The sequence below is a fragment of the Acinonyx jubatus genome, chromosome A3 (assembly GCF_027475565.1).
Source record: "Acinonyx jubatus isolate Ajub_Pintada_27869175 chromosome A3, VMU_Ajub_asm_v1.0, whole genome shotgun sequence".
Classification (NCBI taxonomy): Eukaryota; Metazoa; Chordata; class Mammalia; order Carnivora; family Felidae; genus Acinonyx; species Acinonyx jubatus.
In genome coordinates this window covers 33,720,406-33,742,842 of record NC_069388.1, presented here as the reverse complement: position 1 = coordinate 33,742,842, position 22,437 = coordinate 33,720,406, and the positions used below count along the sequence as shown (strand labels likewise).

Genomic DNA, 22,437 nt, shown 5'->3' with positions numbered 1-22,437 from the left:
TCATATATTGGAAAAAAATAAAAAAAAATAGCAACCCAGATACCCTACATTTTGTGAATCAAAGTATAGAAATATGTTTCTCTGCTATACAGCTTCTTTACCTTCTCTTCCATGAACATATGACACAAAATACTGGGCATTGATTCTGTATGTATTTCTGGCCTTCTAATGACAAAATAAAACAAATTGTATAGTTGTTTGACTTCCCCCTAATACAACTCCTGCTGAGTATTCTGCCTTCATGTTGTGTTAGTGTTCAACAGGCCAGGTGGACAGATGAGAACGCATCTCTGCATGATGTGTGCAAAAGAAGAAAACAGGAAAACCCCATGAAAAAAGGCAATGCCTGTGCCTTCCTCAGAATTATTATTTTGTTCTTTTTTTCCCTTACCTAAAATATCCTGTAAGTGCCTAAGCTATTGTAGTTCTTACTCGTTAGGGAAGTTGTAGTAAAATACATATTTTCTGAATGAAAATCACATACTGATTCAAAATTAGATGAGCATTCATCTAAGCACAGGGGTAGACTCCAAAAAAAACTCACGAATACTCCATCAGCCATATGAATTTGATTTTTCTCATTGGTTTCCAACCCTGACAAGGGATAGCAGAAGGGTTATGGATAATCTGGTCAATTTTTATATGGCATGCACTTACAATAATAAAACAGAAGCCAGGATGTTTGCTTTCCAATGTCCCCTGCTGTATTGGGACCCCTGCCACTACCACCATGTGAAAAAACTGGGCTCAACAGCTAGAACATGAGCATGGGTGAGTCACTATAAGAGGACCATATGTCCTTTATAATGCAGCACAAACAGTAACTCTTCTTTGTTGGATGTAATCTCTATGAGGACAAGGACCTTTGACAACCTTATTTTAGTGTGGATCCCCAGCTCTTAGAAGAGTTCATACTTATCAGTTACTCAATGGCTATTTGTGGAGTGAATAAATGAATCCATTTCACAGAATTATTTTGAAGGTTAAACAAAATAGTCTATAAAAGGAATATTTCAATTCTTGGCATTAAGTTTATTATAAGAATAGATTTTTGTTTGTAGGCTGTGTTATCCACCTAAAAGATAAACAATGACCAACAAATGAAAAGCTATTTAGACAGTCATTATCACATAAAAAGACAAATGTGGAACATAAGTACTTGTGAAGAGTATGATGTGCTAGACAAGCAAATGAATGCAGTGATGAAAAAGAAAAACTCACTAATAAATAAGGCTAAATTTCTATAGTTAATGTGCTTCTTGACTATTTGCTATTTATTAACTGATTTAAAAAATTCATAAGAAATTCAGATATTTTCCATACCTGGTTTATTCAAAACAAAGTCTGCATCTTTACCAAGAAAGATATATTATTAATCTTACATTTTTTTGATCATTCACACAAGTAATCCTATTAATCAACAATGAATTAAAGTAATGCTTGAATTTACATAAAATCACCTAAAACTATAATCCAACAGCCACAACTGATCCATTTTATGGTAAAATGCATGGTTAAACCTTTTATAATTAAGTGGTTTGTAACTGCTGTGAGCAGCCTTCAAAAACTTAGAAAAAAATTGACTTGTTTTTCAGAAAATGCCAAGGATAAGATGGGTATTTTGGATAGTAATTTTCTTCTCAAAACATATTTAATAATTGCTGGCAGAATTGTATTCAAATATTATCTTCTGAATTGCTTTCCAAAATTACTTTAGACAGACGGTATTTACCTAAATCCTCATATATTATTTTAAAGTTCAGTAACAAATATCAGATGGGTGTTTCAAAATATTCAACAATGCATTTAGTAAATTAACAAAATTTAAACATTTTGCTATTGATATATAGGCAGCAGTTATACACCAAATAAGATGCAGATTTGCTGTTTACTTCCAAATATCAATTATTTTTCTACATAGAGTACATAAGCCTAAATAAAAATTTTGTAGATTTTCCCTTCATTTCCAAGCAATTAAATTCACTAGTACATCTAATGTATACGTATCAGATTCATCACATGCACATACATTATATGTACCATTCACTGTAATCATAGTAGTTCTTTAAAATTTTCTGTTAGGGCACCTGGGCAGCTCAGTCGGTTAAACTTCGACTCTTGATTTTAGCTCAGGTCATGATCTCACAATTAGTGAGATCGAGCCCCACACTGGGCTCTGCACTGACAGCTTGGAGCCTGCTTGGGATCCTCTCTCTCCCTCTATTTCTGCTTTTCCCCTGCTTGTGTGCACGCTTTCTATCTCTCTACCTCAAAATAAATAAATAAACATTAAAAGAAAGTTAAAAAATAAGATTTTATGTCGAGCAGGCTTTTAATATGTTCAAAGTAGTTCAAACCTAGTACACAAAGACCCCATATAACCTAGTCTTTCATTTCTTTGACTCAGTTCTTCCGTCTATAAAATAAGAGCATTACCTCTTTCATTACAATCAGCTTTATTATAACAAATGAGCATGAAGGCTAATATTTAAAGTATTGACAGGAATATAAAGGTTTGGTGTTAGATATACCACTGACCAAATGACTATATTTTGTGGAATACAGGCCAACTTAGTCAGTGCTTTGACTTAGGGTCCATCTACACAGTCTTTCCCTGACCAATTTCCAAGTCACACCAATGGTAGATCACATTTAAGAATGCCCTTAGCAATCTCATGCCAAATAGTAGCCCGAGAAGACAATCTCTCTATAAGTGGCTTTAGGGTGTGGCCTGTTTATCTAGTCCATCAGCATTTCCTCAAGAGGCCCATAAGAGGGAACTGAGAAAATCCCTAGTTATTACTCATTGCAAAGTTGGGATGCATATGAAGTATCCCACATTTTTGGAGGATCAATTCTCTTCATTTATTTTTTAAAGTTTATTTATTTTGAGAGAGAGAGAGAGAGAGAGAGAGAGAGAACCAGCAGGAGAGGTGCATAGAGAAGAGAGAGAGGATCCCAAGCAGACTCTGTGCTGTGAGTGCCCCAATGTGGGGCTCAATCCCAGGAACTGGGACATCATGACCTGAGCTGAAATCGAGTCAGACACTTAATCGAGTGAGCCACACAGGCGCCCCGGATAAATTCCCTCTAGATGTTATCAATCTGGGACATACCTTTATTACAATACAATGTAAAAGCCTTTCATTTAGTTGTTTACCCTGAACATTTATTATGTGTCAGGAATCATACTAGGCACTGAAGATAAAGCAGCAAATAAAAAGGCAATATATATGTTTTGTTACAGCTTACCTCCTTCAGGAGGCAGACTGGAAACAAAAAATAAAACATAACAACTAAAGATGGTAGTATCCTATGTGGGAAATATACTGAAAAAGCAAATAAGAGAAACATAAAAGTGGTATGTAGGAAAGGATGCTATTACTTTCAATAGAGATCACAAAAGGCTCTTTGGGGAAATGACATTTTGCTGAGCTGTGAGGATCTGGAAAAATTGCAGAAAGGAATAGCATATACAAAGGCCCGGAGGTAAGAAAGAGGTTGGTTATTGAGGCCAATGTAGTTCGGTGACAAGACTGGTGAGAAAGGTAGGTAAGACCAGATCAAATGGGGCCAGATTCAAATTTCATGGGTATCAGTCAGTCCTGCTTCAAACACCAACCAAGCTACAAATGCAGGGTCTGAAGCCAAAATGTTGAGATCTACATTTTGACCCCATTACATACTGGCTGTGAGATCTTGGCTTAATGTCTCTAAGACTTTGCTTCCTTAAATATAAAACAGACATAATGATAGCATTTATTTCATAAGATTGTGAGGAGATTAAATGGATTTATGCAAATGAAGGGCTTAACATGGCAAGCAGCCACAGTAAGTGCTCAATAAATGTTGATACTATCTATCAGTTCATGTTGATGGTGGTATTTTTCTCCTTCTGCTCATGGGTTCATGTCCCTTCTTCTTCACAAATTTTTTAAAAAACAATTTTGAACTAAATCTCAGAGTAGTCGGAAAAAAATCTCAGAGTAGAACAATAAAAAGGAAAACAAACATACAGTTTGACTTTCTCACATATTGGGACTCAATCATTATTATAAAAACCCTGTGACATAGAGAAGTACCATTTACAGATCTGGAGACTGAAAGGCAAAAGTTAAATTCCAAAAAAGTTAAGGTCCAAAAGAATCCAATGGTAAAGCTAATACTGTAAACCATAGGTAATGGAGAAGGAAGGAGGAAGGAGTAGGAATAAATTTTGTTGGAGGGAAAACAATTCTAGAAATTTTCACACAATAAGGGAAGAAGTAGAGATTTACACAGAAAGCTGATAAGGAGAGCATTTTGACACATTTAAAGAGCACCCACAATTAGACTGAGAAAAGCCTATTTTCTCTCCTTTTTTAGTTCCTAAAGCACTTCATTCAATCTGGCAGCTGGCTTTCTGACTAAAGATCAAGCTAGCTTCTGACGTGAAAGAAAATGTTCAAGTATATAAAATACATTACTAATTTTAAAATATTGTGATGGATCATAGCATTTTCCCCACTACAATAATGCTTGACCTATCTAGTCTAGAATACATTCTTATGTAATTTGAGTTAATTTCCTGGTAATTTTTGTCTTAGAATTCTTAAACACAAAATAATTCAACCTGAGAAACCTCTGAGCATCTACAGAAAAATTTGAGAAAAAGATATATAAACTTTTAAAAAGCAGAAGGAAAACAATGCTCCCAAATGTTTTCTTATAACCTTCCAGTTTGTCAAATGCTCAAGATATTACTAATTCTTTTTCAGAATCTTCTAAGGTGTGAATGTAGACTCTTCTATCTGAGGTTCACCTCTGAATCATGCTAAAGCATGCAGCACTCTGAAAACTTTATGAGAAACGAAGCATTATAATCCCACTTGCTAAGTTTTAAAAATTATATGAAGATTTAATAACTTCTCCTGATACCCAAAGCAAACCAGAGCCCTTCATCGATCCTAAATACTATTACCTTTGGAAGCTGCCATAAAATCAAACCATTAGTTAAAATCCAATGGTCTAGAATTAGGTGAAAATTGAATTCATTGTACAACCTAGACAAGAAAAATTTACCCTATAATATATTTATTTTGGTTCTGAATTCAGAGGTTGTTGCTGAAATAAAGTTTTTTCAAAAGTCAGTATTCATATTCTACCATGTTGTCATCCAAATGATAGAACAAGAAATGGTGTCTTTGACGAACAGAAACTGAGCAATGATTGAAAGATGGGTGATGCAGGATTGACCGAAACAAAATCACAGTGCAGGGGTAGACTTTTACAGAAAGAGAGAGCTTCCCATGAGTATCCAAGCCTCACAGGTGTCAGGTATGGGGTGCAGAAAGGGATCTTGGAGCCATCATTAGGAGGTACTCACATCAAACTCATTTTAATGACTACCTCTCTCCTAGGAGGTAGATTGGACATAGAGAAGGTGATACCAGGGGAGTTTTATTTTATCTGAATTGTTTGACTTCTTTATAATAAGAATGCTAATACTACTCATACATTTATGTAATTGAAAATAATTCAAGAAATAAACCAAAATAATGGGCATATATAAAATACCCTTTGTGTTTGAGGCATGAAAACAAATTTCCACATTCACGACTAAATCATTATATGAAAAATCTACCTCTGGGAATATTTGCATTTAGGTTTAATCCTATTATATATTCCAAGGCAGACATTCTTAGTTCCTGACTTAATGTCTACATTATCATTTGTGCACAGAGGAAATGCATGATTTTCCCCCATTTTATCACACTGAAACTATAAGCCAATAAATTATTCTCCAACAGAGGTGCAGGAGGAAATCTGACTCAACAAAAACAAACATTTCCTGCTTAAATTATTTAGAATTATGCCATGTTATTTTTTAAAAACCAAGAAAAGACACTTAATTATGCCAAACATTTACATAAAACTTTCTTTGGTGCACACTTACAAAAGACCCATGTGAACAGTTTATCGACATCACTAGAATTCTAGTTGGAAGATGCAGTTAACCATTCAAACTACATGAAAGAGGGTGACTCACACATACAAATAAGTTCTTTATACATCAGAAGAGCCAGGAGCCTAAACAATGAACTCTATGTAAGTAAATAAAAGTGGCAACAGTTGGGGGTGGATTGTTTTTTAACAAACAGAGGGGCTGGTTGGAAAAAAATGGTCGGCAAAACAAGCATTCATTAAAAATGAGCAGGTCAGCTAAGTAAATGATGTGGCCAAGATAAATAGTACAATTTGGAGACAACTTCTTTAGCCCACCACACCTTGAAAAAGATTATGTACTCATTTCTAAATCAATTTAGTTATTTCTGCTTCTAGCCATAAAGGAGTAATACGCATCAGAATTACCCTCCTACCTGAAACAACAGCCAAAATACATGAAACAACCATTTGCAAGATATAGTGAACTCTGGATGAAAGAAGTAAATGAGAATGAGAATTAGCCTATATATATTTATATATATATATATATATATACACACACACACACACACACACACACATATATATATACACATACACACACACACATATATATATGATATAACATATATATACATACATATATATAGATATACATATATAATATAACCCAAATACAGGCACACCCCCCTGGTTTTACTGAACTTTGCTTTATTACCCTTCACAGATAAGACATGGTTGCTCGTTTGTTTGTTTTGTTTTATAAATTTAAGGCTTATGGCAACCCAGTGTTGAGCAAGTTTATAAGCGCCATTTTGCCAACAACATTTGCTCACTTCTTGTCTCCAAGTCACACTTTGGTAATTCTCACAAGATTTCAAACTTTTTCATTATTATTATGTTTGTTATGGTGATCCACAATCAGTGATTATGACTCAGATGACGGTTAGCATTTTTCAGTAATAAAATATTTTTTAAATTAAAGCAAGTACATTGTTGTTTTAGACGTAACACTATTGTACACTTCATAAACTCCAATATAGGTAAACATATGCTATATGCACTGTGAAACCAAACAATTCCCTTGACTTGCTTTATTGAAATATCCACTCTATTGTGGTGGTCTGGAATCAAACCTGCAATGTCTCTGAGACATGCTTATATTGTCTAGAGAAAGCTCTAGTGCAGGAAGAAGGGATTGCAGAGATTCCCTGAGCTGAGGAAATGGGACTGAGAATCAAGGCAGACTAACACAGGAGTACTCGAGAAAAGAGAGCTGCAGAAAGAAAGAACTCTGGAGATCTGCACATGGCCCCTTCTGGGTATTCACCTGAGTAATATCAGACCATGCGTATAAGGATTCCACCCAAGGCTGAGGCAAGAACAACTCATGAGGATTAAAATGATGGTCAGCACTCACACAAGCTGGAATAGTACTTATTCCCACCAGCCAGACTGGAAAAGCTCATTCGTGGGATATTGGGGAGAGTAGACAAAATGGTATTTTCTCAGGTCAACAGTAGGCTGACCACCACTGTAGTCTAAAAAAAAAATGACCTTAAAAGCAGGACTCAGAGAACTAAACAGTTTTTTAGTAGCTTAACTTTGTCCAGAACAAAGCTAAAAATATTGGAGTAGAGAAATATCCAGCATCCAACAATATAATATGTATAATGCCTGTTAATCCATCAAAAATGACCAGATTTTCAAATAAGTGGGAAAATACAATACATAATGAGGAGACAAATCAGGCAGTTGAAACTGACCCAGAACTGATACAGATGTTAGACAGAGCATACAAGGACATTAAAGCAGTTTTCATGACTATCTTACATATGTACAAAATGTTAAGTAGAGACATGGTGATATAAAAAAAGACCCAATCAAACTTCTAGAAATAAAAATTACAATATGTGAGATGAAAACTCTTCCTACAGAGAATACTTCAAGCCCAGATGATTTCATGGGTGAATTCTACCAATCATTCAAGGGAAAAATAATACTAGTTATTTATAAACTATCTTAGAGAAAATTCAAAGACAATTGAATGCCCAACTCATTTTGTGAGACCAGTTTTACCCCCATGACAAAATCAGACAAAATGAAAGAAAGCCACAAATCAATGTCTTTCCTCAATAAGGGTGCCAATTTGGAAACAAAATTTTAGCAAATTGAATCCAAAAATACATGCAAAGAAGAACACTGCGTGATCAAGTGAGGATTTTATCCTGGGAATGAAAATGTGGTTTTAATCCTTTAAAAACTAATCAGTGTAACTCACCATAATAATAAATTAAAAAGAAAAGTCATATTGATCATATCAAGGGGTATAGAAAAAAAAATTGACAGAATCCAACACACACTCCTGATAAAAACTCTCAGCAAAATAGGAACTTTCTCCATTACATAAAGGGCATCTATGAAAAGCCTGTAGCCAATACCATGTTCAATCATGAAATACTAACTGATTTCCCTTTAAGATCAGCAACAAGACACTTGTAGCTGCACTTATACCTGCTCTTCAACAATGCTATTCTTCTAGAAAAGAAGAACATGGTTATCTTTGTAGAAAATCCAGTGGAATATATAAAAAGTTATTACAATCAATAAACAAATTTAGAGAAATTATAGGATTCAAGATCAATATACAAAAATCAACTTTATTTCTATATGTTGGCAACAGATAACTGGAAATTGAAATGGAAAAAGCAATAGTGAAAAATATGGAATATTTATGGATAAATCTAAAAAAGAAAGATGTGAAAGACTTGCACACTGAAGAACAAAGAACATCACTGAAAGTATTTAAAGAACTAAAAGATGTGCCATGTTCAAGTTTTTAAACTATAAATTTTCTGCAAATTCATCTACGTATTCAACACAATCTCAGTCAAAATCCCAAATTCTTTGCAGAAATTGACAAAGTGATTCTAAAACCCCAAACTCTGGCTGAATGACCCAGGAGATTGCCAGGCAGAACCACTCAGTGTCTCTCAAAACTTCTGCTGGGAAATGGATTACTTTGTTTCTATTATATCTCATTGTTCAAAGCAAGACACAGTATTCCAGTCTTACAGTAATGGGGCAGGAAGGAGGATACTTTTGAAGGAAGAGCCTCATTAAGAAAAGACAGATGGGAAGGGACAGCAGATATTTTGACAATATTACAACCTACCAGAGCTCTAGAGTTCTTTCTTGCCTGGTTCAAGACATTTTATATAGTGTGCAACTGGATTACTTCCTTCTTGCCTCTAGAGATGACTGGGTCACTGTGAATGAGCCCTCAGATGTCGTAAGGAGGAAGGGTTCTTCATTAAATAAGCCAAGGATCTAACCTAATGGAACCGCTGTGGCACTGGAAGTCAACAGAGAATCCCAAATCTGCAGACAGGACACAGCTCCCCATTAGATTCAGATATGGAAGACTCCAGGGTGACCACGACCAGGCTACAAAAGTCTCTTTCAAACCCGTACTTCGAAAAGCGAGAGCTTAGATCTATCCAGGCACTGCTGCTGACTGCATGGCTTCTGTTCTCTGGATGACCTGAGACCACCAGGACACTGCCAAGCCCTGTGCTGTTTCCATGTCTCGGACCCACCTGACTTCTGGAGGCAATTACAGTTTTCATCACTTCCCTGACCAAAACCAGAACTTGCTGCAACATAAACATTTGAAAAACCTCCTAAATCAAAGACACCTTTCAGACTCCCAAGAATGTAGTGGAAGAAGGAGGTGAAAGAGAAGGTGTGGAGCCAAGTTATGCTTTTTAAAAAATGAACAGTTATATAGATATGAAGACATTTACATTTCTCATAACTGCTTATCTCTCTAAGTAATCCAGGTGGAATACTGTAGCTATGTAATAGTCACCTTTAATGAGAATAACAGTATTCAGCTCCTGGCAGAGGTTTTCTCTAAATTCCTTTCGTACTTGGCTAATTTCACTGCCAAAATCATACCTTGTATTCTACCATGTGGTAGGCAGGTCTAGTGCACAGACACTTACTTATAAATTATTTACAGATCTGAGCTCACCTTCAAACCCCATCCCCTCCCCATAATAGATTATGGTATCCTCTTGGGAGCAAATTCCATGCCAAATTCTACTACTTTAGGTTTCCAGCCCTTAGCAGAGTTACACTTACTTTTCAGCTTTTCATTAAATATATGAGGACTAAATTATTTAATCTTGTAAACACTGCTTATCAGCACCTCATAAAATGAGGTATTTTATTTAGGAAAATGTTTCCAAATCTCCATTTGTCTTCTTAACATGCCACTGCTGAGTTTAAACAGGACTATGAACATTCCCCATGTATATTTTTCACAATATAAGCTATCAATTAAATGTTGATCTCTATGACAGCACTGTCTAGGACAAAGTCATTAAGTCTAAAATTTACATAGATTTACTGAATACCTCTCTTTGGAGTTTTACTGTATAAAACTGTGTAGCAGAAACAGTTACCAAGTGCAGTTCAATAAATTTTGATACTATGTTATGATGAGAAGTCAGAAAAATTCTAAAAATGCCCATTTGTTACCTTCCAGAGCAATTAAGTTTTAAATGATCTGGGTGGGTCTAGGAATTTAAATATTAACCATTGCTAAAGTGAGTTAAGGGTTCCTTAGAGAAATTTCCATTACTCAAAAAAGTAAGGTAGATTGCTCTAGTTCGTTCAGGTCATTCCAAGCATGAGCCTTTCAGTTGACAGGCAGCCTTGGTTGTAACCCGGTGTCTGATGTTTCCATAGTAGTCATTTTATCTTGGTTGGGTTTCCTAGAATCAGAGGCTGAGATGGAGATTCTTGATTGATGGAGATTCTTGATTGATGGAGATTCTGTGATTTCTGATGGAAAGCTCCCGGCAGATACTTGTAGGGGGGTGAGTGAAGTGGGACAAATAGGGAAGAAGCTATGCAACAATTTGGAATCTATACCAAATCCTTGAGTAGTTCTATAGCAAAAGTCCCAAGTATAGGTAAAAGAGTTGCACATTTACACCCTCGTGTAAGTCAGGCATTGCCTGTGTTACCACCCCTCAGTGGAATACAACGTAAGGCAGCTCAGGGGTGAATCCTTAGTAGCCAAGTACATCATAGCCGAGAACTGGGTGACCAGCCTAGTGACAGGGATATGGGCAGGGTACCAACACCTCTCATATTAAAAAAATCTCTGGGGTGCCTGGGTGACTCATCTGGTTAAGGGTTCAACTTGACTCTTGATTTCGGATCAGATCATGGTTGGTGAGACTGAGCCCCTTGTTGGGCTCTGTGCTGACGTCTGGGAGCCTGCCACTACATTCTCTCTCTCTCCCTCTCTCTCTGCCCCTCCCCTGCTCACGTGTGCAAGTGCTCTCTCTCTTTCAAAAATAAACAAACATTAAAAAACAAACAAACAAAAAAAACCCTTCCACCTTCTGCTTACCACAGTGCTGTTTACAACAGTAAGGAACTACCAACAACCTAAATCTTTAATAAACTTCTAAATTCAAATATAAAGTAACCGTTAAAGATAAGGTTTTAAATAGTTTTATTACAGAAAATGTCAACTGAACGAAAGTATACAGAAGAAACACATAAAGATCTCATAAGTACTCAGCACTCAACTTGAACAAGTATCAACTAAACATTACCTTACTTTATCTGTGCCTCATTCCCCCTCCCTGAATTACTTTGAAGTAAATCTCAAACATCATATCTTTTCATCATAAATATTCATGTAAGGTTTTGAATAATTTCTGATCAAAGGTTAAATTTGCATGTTATAATAAATAAAAACTCAACTTACAAATATCTACATGAAATATTATCCTAATTACTTTTTTGAAGTATGCAGTTTGATGTATTTTGACAAATTCATATACTTGTGTGACCATAAGATATAAGATGTTTCCATTACTCCAAGACGTGCCCTCACATTTACCATCCAAAGATAAACACTGTTTTTATTTCTTTCTTCATGGTGTAGTTTTTCAGTTCTAGAATTGCATAAATGGAATAAAAAAAATGCACTGTCTTGTCTCTGACTTCTTTTGGCGTATTGTTTCTGAGATTCACTTGTGTTAATTTTCATATCGGTAGTACATTCCTTATTTACTACTAAGTAGTATTCATTACAAATGATTACACCACAATTTCTTTTTCCATTCTCCTCTGGATGAGCATTTTGTTGGTTTCTAGTTTTGGCTATTATTAATGATGCTGCTCTGAATAATCTGGTAAAGGTTTTTTGTAGACATCCTTTTTTATTTCTTTTGGGAAAACACCTGCATTACTATGTAGATATATATTAAACCTGATAAGAAATTACCAAACAGTATTACAAAGTGTACTTTGCACCATTTCAAACTTCCACTCGTGGTGCATGAGCAGTCTAGTGGCTCCACATCCTCACCATGGCCTGGTATTACCAGTTGTTTTAATTTTAGCCTTTTGAGTGGGCATGTAGTACTATGTCACAGGCTTTTAATTTGCATTTCCCTGATGATTCCCTGTTGAGATCTTTTTCTTGTGCTTAATGGCCATTTATTTATGAATTGTCTGTTCAAATCTTTTGCCCATCTTTAATTGGATTTTCTATCATTTTATTTTTATATTGTAGGTATTCTTTATATATTCTGATACAAGTCCTTTGCCAGATATGTGATCTGCAAATGTTTTCTTACACTGTGTGAATTGCCTTTTCTTCCTTCTTTTTTAAATTGAGGTATAATGGACATTATGTTTTATTAGTTTCAGTTATACAACATAATGATTTGATATTTATATACATTGTGAAATCACCACAAGAAATCTAGTTACCATTTGTGACCAGTTATATATTTTTTTCTTTTTAAGATTTACTATCTAAGCAACTATCAAATATGCAATAAAGTATTATTAACTATAGTCACCATGCTGTACATTTCATCCCCAAGACCAATTTTGCTTTGTAACTGGAAGTTTGTACCTTTGGATCCCCTTCAGCCATTTTGCCTACCCCACTTCCCTCTCCAGTCTGGCAACCACCTATCTGCTCTCTGTGTCTATGGGCTTGGTTTTCTGTGTTGTTTTGTATGTTTTGTTTTTTAGATTACACTTATAAGTGAGATCGTATGGTATTGGTCTTTCTCTGTCTGATTTATTTCATACAGAAGAATGCCTTGAAGGTTCATCCATATTGCCACAAATGGCAAAATTCCATTCTTTTTATGGCTGAATAGTATTCTGTTGTATATATGTACACCAACTTTTCGTTATTCATCCATCCATCAGTAGGTCCTTACATTGATTCCATATCTTAGTTATTGTAAATAACACTGCGATAAACAAAGGGGTACACATATCTTTTCAAATCAGTGTTTTTATTTTCTCTGGATAAATACTCAGAAGTAGAGTTGCTATGGTGGTTCTATTCCTAATTTTCTGAGGAATCTCCACACCATTTTCCAGAATGGTTATGTCAATTTATATCACCATCAACAGTGCACAAGGGTCCCTTTCTCTCTTCATCCTTGTTATTTCTTATCTTTTTGATAATAGCCATTTTAACAGATGTGAGGGGCTATGTATATGTAGATCTGCAGAGGGAAAGTGGTGGGAACAAGCCAAAATTTTATGAAAAGTCTATCTGAGAATTGTGAGTTTATATTTGTTATTTTTCAAATTTTCCACAGTAACTAAATATTTCCTAATCAATCCTCAAATGTTCTTATAAAAATAAATGTTTATGAAAGTTATACCTTAATAATGCCTTTGAAAATAAAATAAATGGTTATCTTACTTTTTAAAAATTTTTAATATTTATTCATGAAAGAGAGGACAGAGAGACAGAGTGTGACCGGAGAAAGAACAGAGAGAGAGGGAGACACAGAATCAGAAGCAGGTTCCAGGCTCTGAGCTGTCAGCACAGAGCCCAATGCGGGGCTCGAACTGATGAACCCTGAGTTCATTACCTGAACCATAGTCAGACACTTAACCGACTAAGCCACCCAGGTGCCCCTAAATGGTTATCTTAAACAAAAACAAAAACAAAAACAAAAACAAAAACAACACCTCACTTTCCTCAGGTCCACCTCTGAAGTGGATTATATTGTGGCTAATTTCATCAAGGCACCTTATTATTTGAAAAGACAGACCTGGGGTCACTGTAGAAGTTCTCTGAGGAGCTTAAGAACACACCAGACCTAGAAGCTCCACATGTCCCTTCTTCTCCTCCCATTCTGACTCAAACCAGCAAAGAAAGACTTCATGCCTCTTCTGGTGTTGAAGAACCCAACCATCCCAAGAGAAGTAGAAAACAGCCAATCTCACATTACAAAACAGTGCTCACAAAACCTTCTAAACCTGGGTAATCACCACAGATGATTATTATAAGGCAAGTGCTAATCTCCTGCATGAAGCCCAGTATAAGAGTATTTGGAATCATTTCTTCATCCTCTGGAAGCACTAATACAGATGTAGCTGGGAAACCTCAACTCCTTCCTTTCAGAAATCAGCCAAACCAGTACCCAAGGGATAAAAAATATTGCGTATCACTTATTTTGCAAACTCTAGGATTTATTCACAAAACACCTTTGGGAGTCCTGGGGGGCTCAGTTGGTTAAGCATCTGGCTCTTGATTTCAGTTCAGGTCATGATCCCAGAGACCTGGGTTGGGCTCTTTGATGGGCATGGAGTCTCCTTAAGATTCTCTCTCATGCTCTCCCTCTGCCCCTCCCCTGCTTGCTTGCTCTCTCTCAAAAACAAAACAAACCCCCCAAACAAAAGCAAAACAAAACAAAAACAAACAAACAACAAAAACAAAAACAAAGAACAAAAAAACCCACAAAAAATTTTTCAAAATGTTTTGAAGAAGTATTTTTACTTAAGTGTAAAAAAATATGAACCAAGAAAAAAATAACCTGGGAATAGCAAGGACTCCATCCACTGATTTTACCTTGTAATTGGATAAGCCTTTGAATTCTCTCATTCCCCCCATACCTCTCTCTCTCTCTCCCTCTCTATCTATCCCTCTCAAACACAAACACACATGCACACACTCAAAGTCACATAGCTCATATCTGGTAAGGTGAAAAAGAGAAATATTATGAATAAGTCGTCTACACAAAACAGACGAAATATTCCCATTTCTGTCAAGATCTGTATTACTGCATATCCAACAAGGTTCCTTTCCATGATAGAGTTTGAAGGGTTGAGACTTCATGAAACAGTAAACCTTATGTCACTTGCATCTTATTTGCGTTAAAATTCAGTGAAATATTTCTATTGCTCACATCAGAAGTACAAAAGTGCCTAGAAGGTACTTTGATAGAGAATGTCAGTGAACAAACACAGTTTTACATACCTGCAAAAGTGTCAGCAACTCTGAAGATTTTGGAATAAAATAAGTTGAGAGGAAAAATGAAAAATGCATTTAATACATAGCTGATATTTTATCCTTCTGATTCTCAAGTGCTTTTCCAACTTGAAAATCTAAACCGGGGAAAGAACTGTGGCGTTTGACAAATATATATGTCTGGATGGGTTAGAATCACAGATAAAGGGGAAAAAAAAGTTAGAGAGGGAGGGAGGCAAACCATAAGAGACTCTTAAAGACTGAGAATAAACTGAGGGCTGATGGGGGGTGGGAGGGAGGGGAAAGAAGGTGATGGGCATTGAGGAGGTCACCTGTTGGGATGAGCACTGGGTGTTGTATGGAAACCAATTTGACAATAAAGTTCATATTTAAAAAAAAAATTTTTTTAATAAAAATAAATAAAGTAAAATTAAAAAAAAGAATCACAGATATCTGAGATACTCATGGTGGGATTCATCTTTTTACCCCTGTTTTTCTGTCATGAATGGATTAAGATTTTTAAAAATTACTGGACCAGGATAGCTTGATCAATTTATCATGCATCATCATGCGGTAAGTAAATTATATAATTAGAATATGAATGCCCAGAGTTTGCCACCTCTATGGCATTGACTTTAATTCATCCATCCAGTAGATATCAAACACTTATTATGTGTCAGGCATTGGTTTCAGTTCCGGAGATACCACAGTGAAAAAAATAAAGAACCTGCTTTGATGGAGTGTGCATTACAGTGGTTTGTTCAAAACACATTAGGATATATTATGAAATTTCATAACAAACTTTCTGCATTCTTAGACAACCACTCAGAAATTCCAAATAATGGGTATATCCATGAAACTACTTCTCTTTTATTCATTTCCATGAAGAAGAGAAGTTTCACTTCTTTACTCATCAAAAGAAGGATCCTTCTACAAATGCTACTATTGACAAATCTCAGGACCAAAAGCCTTTAACATTTCACGTAGAAGGTCTCTGAAAGGATTGTAATAAATATAATCTGATACCCTTTCAACACTTAGGGCAATGGGTTTAATCAGTCAATTAGATACAATCCCAGTTTGTTACCATTTTCTTTGGAGAGAATGACACATCTATCAAGAACATGTTTAGTTTATGCATTAAAGTGAGTAATAAATTAATTTGCCTATTACAAAGAAACTGATGGAGAAGGTGGTAATATAAAAGATTTTGGGGAAGCCAGTTAGAGAAGATGGGTTTGTTATAAATAATAGAATAATTCAAGCTTTAACAATCAAGATCTTACTGTATTTGGCACCTATTCCTTAGCAAGTCAGTTACATATTAACTCTTAGCACATGTCCTCATTTAAAAAGCCATCTGCGTTACAAAATAGCACAATGTCATTTATTTCCAAATGGCGAACATTTGAAAATAGCACTTAGAACACCTATTTTTAAGAAATAAATAATAGTACACAGAAACTTCTTGTATGTCTCCCATTGGTTGAATTTCCAAGGGAAACAATGACTGTTTGGGTCTTATCCACTTCAGTGCTTCCCGTCTGGTTTTTACTCTCAAAACCACACAGTGAGCCTCTGCCAGTTACAAAATCATTAGTATTCAATGTAAAACAAAACGATATACCATACAAGTCACCTAAAGTTAAAGACAGTAAAGGTATAAAAGTGGTGAGTCAGGCACTTAACTAGGAATTCAAATGCTTCAAATCATGTTCTTAATGAAAGAATTGAAATATCAACTACAAAAATCAAAACATAACCTCTCCACTATAGATGACTACTCTGATAAGAGATTAAAGTGTGAGAAAGTGGACTACTTTTCAATTAGTTAAAATGCGATGGCAAGGGGGAAACCATGTGTTACCTAATGGAACCCTTTGCTGAGTTAAAAGTATTCTGCTTGTTTCTATTAGGTCAATGATGCAAGCCTGTGAAAACTGACAGTTTTGGCTTAAGATACAGTTAGGTAACTGGGGATGATAAAAACAAATGCCAGCAACAAAAGCAACAACAGCATTCTCATTCTTATTGTCAAAATGCTCTGGAAATGCTTGGGGCATTTTATTTTCAGGATAAAATACTCCAGAGAATTCTAGGCCTACACTGAAATTAATTTTTCTAACTCCGCCCAGTTTTTTACCCACTTGACACTGATAAACATTAAGTGTGCTGACATTTGCATTCAATTCAGTGAAGTTTAATTGCTATATTTTCCTTCTTCATAACAATGGGGGGGATTAACAACAGGAAACTTCCTAAAATAGCTACTTTAACATAATTTACATTTGCTAATACAACATTGAAACATCATGTTTTCTGCCATTAAAATGTTCCTTTGCTACATATTCAAATAAAAATTAATCTATAATAAGTTAACATAAGATTAATTTATCCTACCAATCCTATTTAATATACATTTACAAAAAAATGTTTTAAGCAAGCTTTTCTACAACTGATTTTAAACCCATTTCCAATCCATTCTGCATATTCTAGGGTTTATGGCATAGACTCAGTATTTTGGATTGTTAGAAAACTTTTCAACTTTTCCTCTTGATTTGGTAAGCTGGAAAAAAAATACTGCTGAAGTTAAATCAAACCAGGATTTCTTAAGGCCTCACTGATTTACTATCCTAGTGGTGGATTACAGACGCTTACAAATCCCTTGACACATCTCTAATGGAAAGAAGGGGTCTATGTCTCCTCCTCTTGATTCTGAGTGGGCTCTGCAGGTGCTTTGACCAATAGAATGCAGCAGAAGTGATGCTGTGCCAGTTTCTGGGCCCCAGTCTTGGGACATTGACAGCTTCCTTTTCCCATCTCCTGGAACAACACCCTGAGCCACAGGAAGTCCCACTACCCCGACCACTCTGAGGTCACCACAGTTGGAAAGGTCATGTAAGAGATTCCTACAGGGGATCTGAGACCAGGGAAGCAGATACGCTTGACCAGGTTCAGCTCCTTCCAGTTCCTGGGTCACTATGGAACAAACACTGCATAGTCAAGTCTTATAGACCATGCTTTGTCCATGGCCACAGCAGTAACAATGATAAAATGGTTACGTTAAGCCTTTAAGTTTTAGAGTAGTTTCGTATCTGCAGTAGACAACTGAATAACTCCATTTTGGTTTCTCTACTTCCTCTGGATATTTCATGTGCACTCTTTTTCAGTGTATTCCTTCAACATCAAGGGAGGGTTTAGACAATACCTCTGCAGGTTACAAATCTGTGAGTTTGGAGCAGAGGCCAAACATCTACACTTTTAATACTTTTCTTTGTGATTGAGACTCACACCAACATTGGAGAATGACTGGTATAGTATAATTAGCTGTGCTCATTCAGGCCCAAGTTCACCTGATGAGCCATCTGGCTCTGACCTCCTGTGCCACACTCTGGCTAATGTCTTTCCCAACTTACCTTAAAAGAGTCTGGGACAATAAAATTTATTTATGCACATAATGGATTTCTGTGTGACTAATGAATCCATACCATGCCATTATCATCACCAAAACCTGATTCTTAGTGAACATCTGCCATGTCCGGTCATTATCTTATGTCCTAGGAATGAGAAGAAATATTTAAGTATGCTACAGTTTCTGCCCTTAAGCAGCTCACAATTTATTTGGCATGTTAAAACTAATCATGAGACTAAGAACAAAGGAAAACTTCTAAAAAATTAAATACTTTATTAAAAAGCTTCCCCCTGCTCTTCACAGTTCCTATCAAAAACCCAATAAAGAGAAATGAGATGTGTGTTGGAACAATTGGAACATACACAATTAAATCTACTCCTTTTATCTAAGTTCTGTGTTTGCATGAATCCAGCCTAACATAAAGTTCCAATGTAGACCATGTACCTTTGTGCCCTGTACAATGTTCTATTTCACAACTTTGCCTTTCATTTGCTGGGAGACTTGTGTTCCCAAGTTTGCTGGCGTGGCGGCCCTGCTCATTGTGTGAGTCAGTATCCAACTGAATGGGCTCCTGAGCAGTACTAGTCTGATAGAGTTAAGTGCTTGTTTTCAAAAGTCTTCTTCCCAGTGAAGCACTGGGAAGCACCCTCCTGTCACATTCCTCTCTCTTCATTTTGACATCCAGCAGTCTTAGGGCCATCTAACAAATTTGTAAGAACACTTATTCACTTGAAACTATTTATCAAGTGTCTTCTTATATACCAGGCACCATTTCCAAAACTGGAGGAGGCAGAGGCTAGCAAGCTCAACAAGACCCTTGCTCTCCTGGCACTGGTATTTGAATTGGGGAAGAGAGGTAACAAAACATAAACATACAGGTGAACAAGAAACTACTTGATTTTGATAAATCCTCTGATGAAAATAAAGCAAAGGGAGGCGGCAAAGATGACTAGAAAGTTATTTCAGACAAGGTGGTCAGATAGAGCATCTCTGTGAAACCTGTATCTTGGAAGAGCCACGCATGACAAGAAAGAAGCCATCTAAAGATCTGGGAAAGTGACTCTTCTAAGAAGAGGGAAAAAACACGTGTGAAGGCCCTAAAATGGTGAGCCCTCGTGGCTGTTAGGTCTGTGCATTTGTGTTTTATTTTCCTCACTCTTGGTTTCCTAATTTATTTGGTTCCAACTCCTATTTTACCATTGTTTTGTTGTATATAGTTTGCCTTACGTGTCCTTGATCCTTTATGGAATGAAGAGAGACAGTCAAAAGAATAAATGGTTCAAGATACAATTCTTCACCTGAATTGCGGTAGCATTCTGCAACAGTGTTTACCTGGAAAATTTCAAATTGCGTACGTGGCTAGCTTTATATTTCTCTTGGATTATTTGTTCTAACTTGAACTCAAATCAAATGCCCCAGGGCTGCTTATAATTTTAAGGCATTAACGCAATGCTTTTAATTAGAAGGACTCCAAAGAAGACCCATTTGTTCATATGCTTATGATTTGAGGCAGAGAAGGGCTAATCAGGCAAGTTACTTGCCTGACAGTTAGGAGGATGTTACTGAACAATACGTCACTGTAAAAAAAAAAAATGTGTTCAATCCATTGACTTTTGAGAACCAATTAATGTTAACTGTAATGATTTGATAAAACAATGTGAAGCTGGTATGTTAGCATGTGGCATGCGATTAATGAAAGTATGCAAATATATGTGCATTTATAATGTCCATATGAGTGCCACATTATGGAGTACAACAGATCAGCAGTGGGAAAGAATGAAATAATCAGGAAATTGTATGCTGAAGATGGACGGTTCATCAGTTATGGAGTCCTGCTCTCTGCCAGGTATTTTGTACCCATGAGCTTGAATACTAACTGCAGGTGGAATTATTATCCTCAGGGTATGATTGGAGAGATTGAGGTGCAAGGCTAGTTAAATAAAGGTCAAGGGTCATGCATTCTGGAAGAATTAGATCAGTAAACTCAGCAGAAAACGTTTATGGAGGTTTCTCTCTGGACAGAATAGGATATCAGGTGTTAGGAGGACAAAACAGGAAGAGCCAGGTTGTCTCAAGAAGCTTATAATAGCACTAGGGAGAGAAGAAATATGTTTTTACTTATTTGAGTTTAATGCTTATTAGATAAGAAATGGGGCTGTTGTACATTCAAATAATGCTGGCCTGGTTAATCAGTGAAAGCTTTATTAGCTCTCTATTTCTTATTGTTTCCATAGATGACTAGAGCCATAGTAAAGATTTTGGAGGAGTGGAGAGAAAATTTCTCCCACATTTTTCCTCACCACCGTGTCCCCACTCCCACATAGCTTTCTGTAGTTCAGTAGAGACCTTTAGAAAAGTGGTGAAAACGGGGCGCCTGGGTGGCTCCGTCGGTTAAGCATCTGACTTCGGCTCAGGTCATGATCTTGTGGTCAGTGAGTTCGAGCCCCGCATCAGGTTCTGTACTGGAAGATCAGAGCCTGGAGCCTGCTTTGGATTCTGTCTCCCTCTCTCTCTGCCCCTATCCAGCTCATGCTCTGTTCTCTCTGACTCTCAAAAATGAATAAACGTTAAAAAAAAAAAAGTGGTGTGGGGCGCCTGGGTGGCGCAGTCCGTTAAGCGTCCGACTTCAGCCAGGTCACGATCTCGCGCTCCGTGAGTTCGAGCCCGCGTCAGGCTCTGGGCTGATGGCTCGGAGCCTGGAGCCTGTTTCCGATTCTGTGTCTCCGTCTCTCTCTGCCCCTCCCCCGTTCATGCTCTGTCTCTCTCTGTCCCAAAAATAAATGAAAAACGTTGAAAAAAATTAAGAAAAAAAAGTGGTGAAAAAGAAAGAACTGCCTGCCCTATTTATACCTGCCAAACATCCCTTTGCCATTACACACTCTGTGACTTTCTGATTATGTTTTGAGCGTCAGTTTTCAAAACCCACTTTATTACACACTGTCCCTATTGGCAAGCATTCCATATTTATTTATTTTTTATTTTTTTAATGTTTATTTATTTTTGAGAGAGAGAGCGAGCGCGAGCGAGCATGAGTGGGAGAGGGGCAGAGAGAGAGGGAGACACAGAATCCGAAGCAGGCTCCAGGCTCTGAGCTGTCAGCACAGAGTCTGACGCGGGGCTAGAACTCACAAACTGTGAGATCATGACCTGGGCTGAAGTCGGATGCTTAATTGACTGAGCCACCCAGGCACCCCAATAAGAATTTTTCTGATATAATAAAAACATTTATAAAATATCTGGCACTTTGATATTCGGGGCTCAAACTCACAAACCACAAGATCATGACCTGAGCCGAAGTCAGATGCTCAACCAACTGAGCCACCCAAGCGCCCCTAGCAATCCACATTTATATATATTTTCCAAATATATAAAATCGAGTCCTTTGTAATTAAATTGTTTTTTATTTTTCTGAATGAAAATGAGAAATATAAGTAGCATTTTCAAAAATAGAACACATTTTCCTATACTAGAGAATGTATGGGGTTGACTGGACACTAAAATAATTTTAAAAGTACTGTTCTTTACTTTCAATAAAGTGGTTATTATAGCATGTTATGCAAATATGTTTTTTGAGATTTTTTTTAATTTAATGCTATAGCTTAATGGGTATGCCACCTTGGGAAGCCAGACAAAACACACAAATTTCCTCGTGGGCTTGTAGAATACAGATTTAAAATAAGGTCCTTCAAGCACAAAATAAATTGAGTTATAGAAAAACACAGATATTAGAGTGCCTGGGTGGCTCAGTCAGTTAACTCTTGATTTTAGCTCAGGTCATGAT

At 36.5% G+C, this 22,437-nt stretch overlaps 1 protein-coding gene across 3 annotated transcripts in view; it reads right to left on the bottom strand.

The window, feature by feature from the left end:
- Nucleotides 1–22,437, bottom strand: part of PLCB1 (phospholipase C beta 1) — a 695,548-nt gene that overhangs the window by 354,329 nt on the left and 318,782 nt on the right. The window lies entirely within an intron of this gene.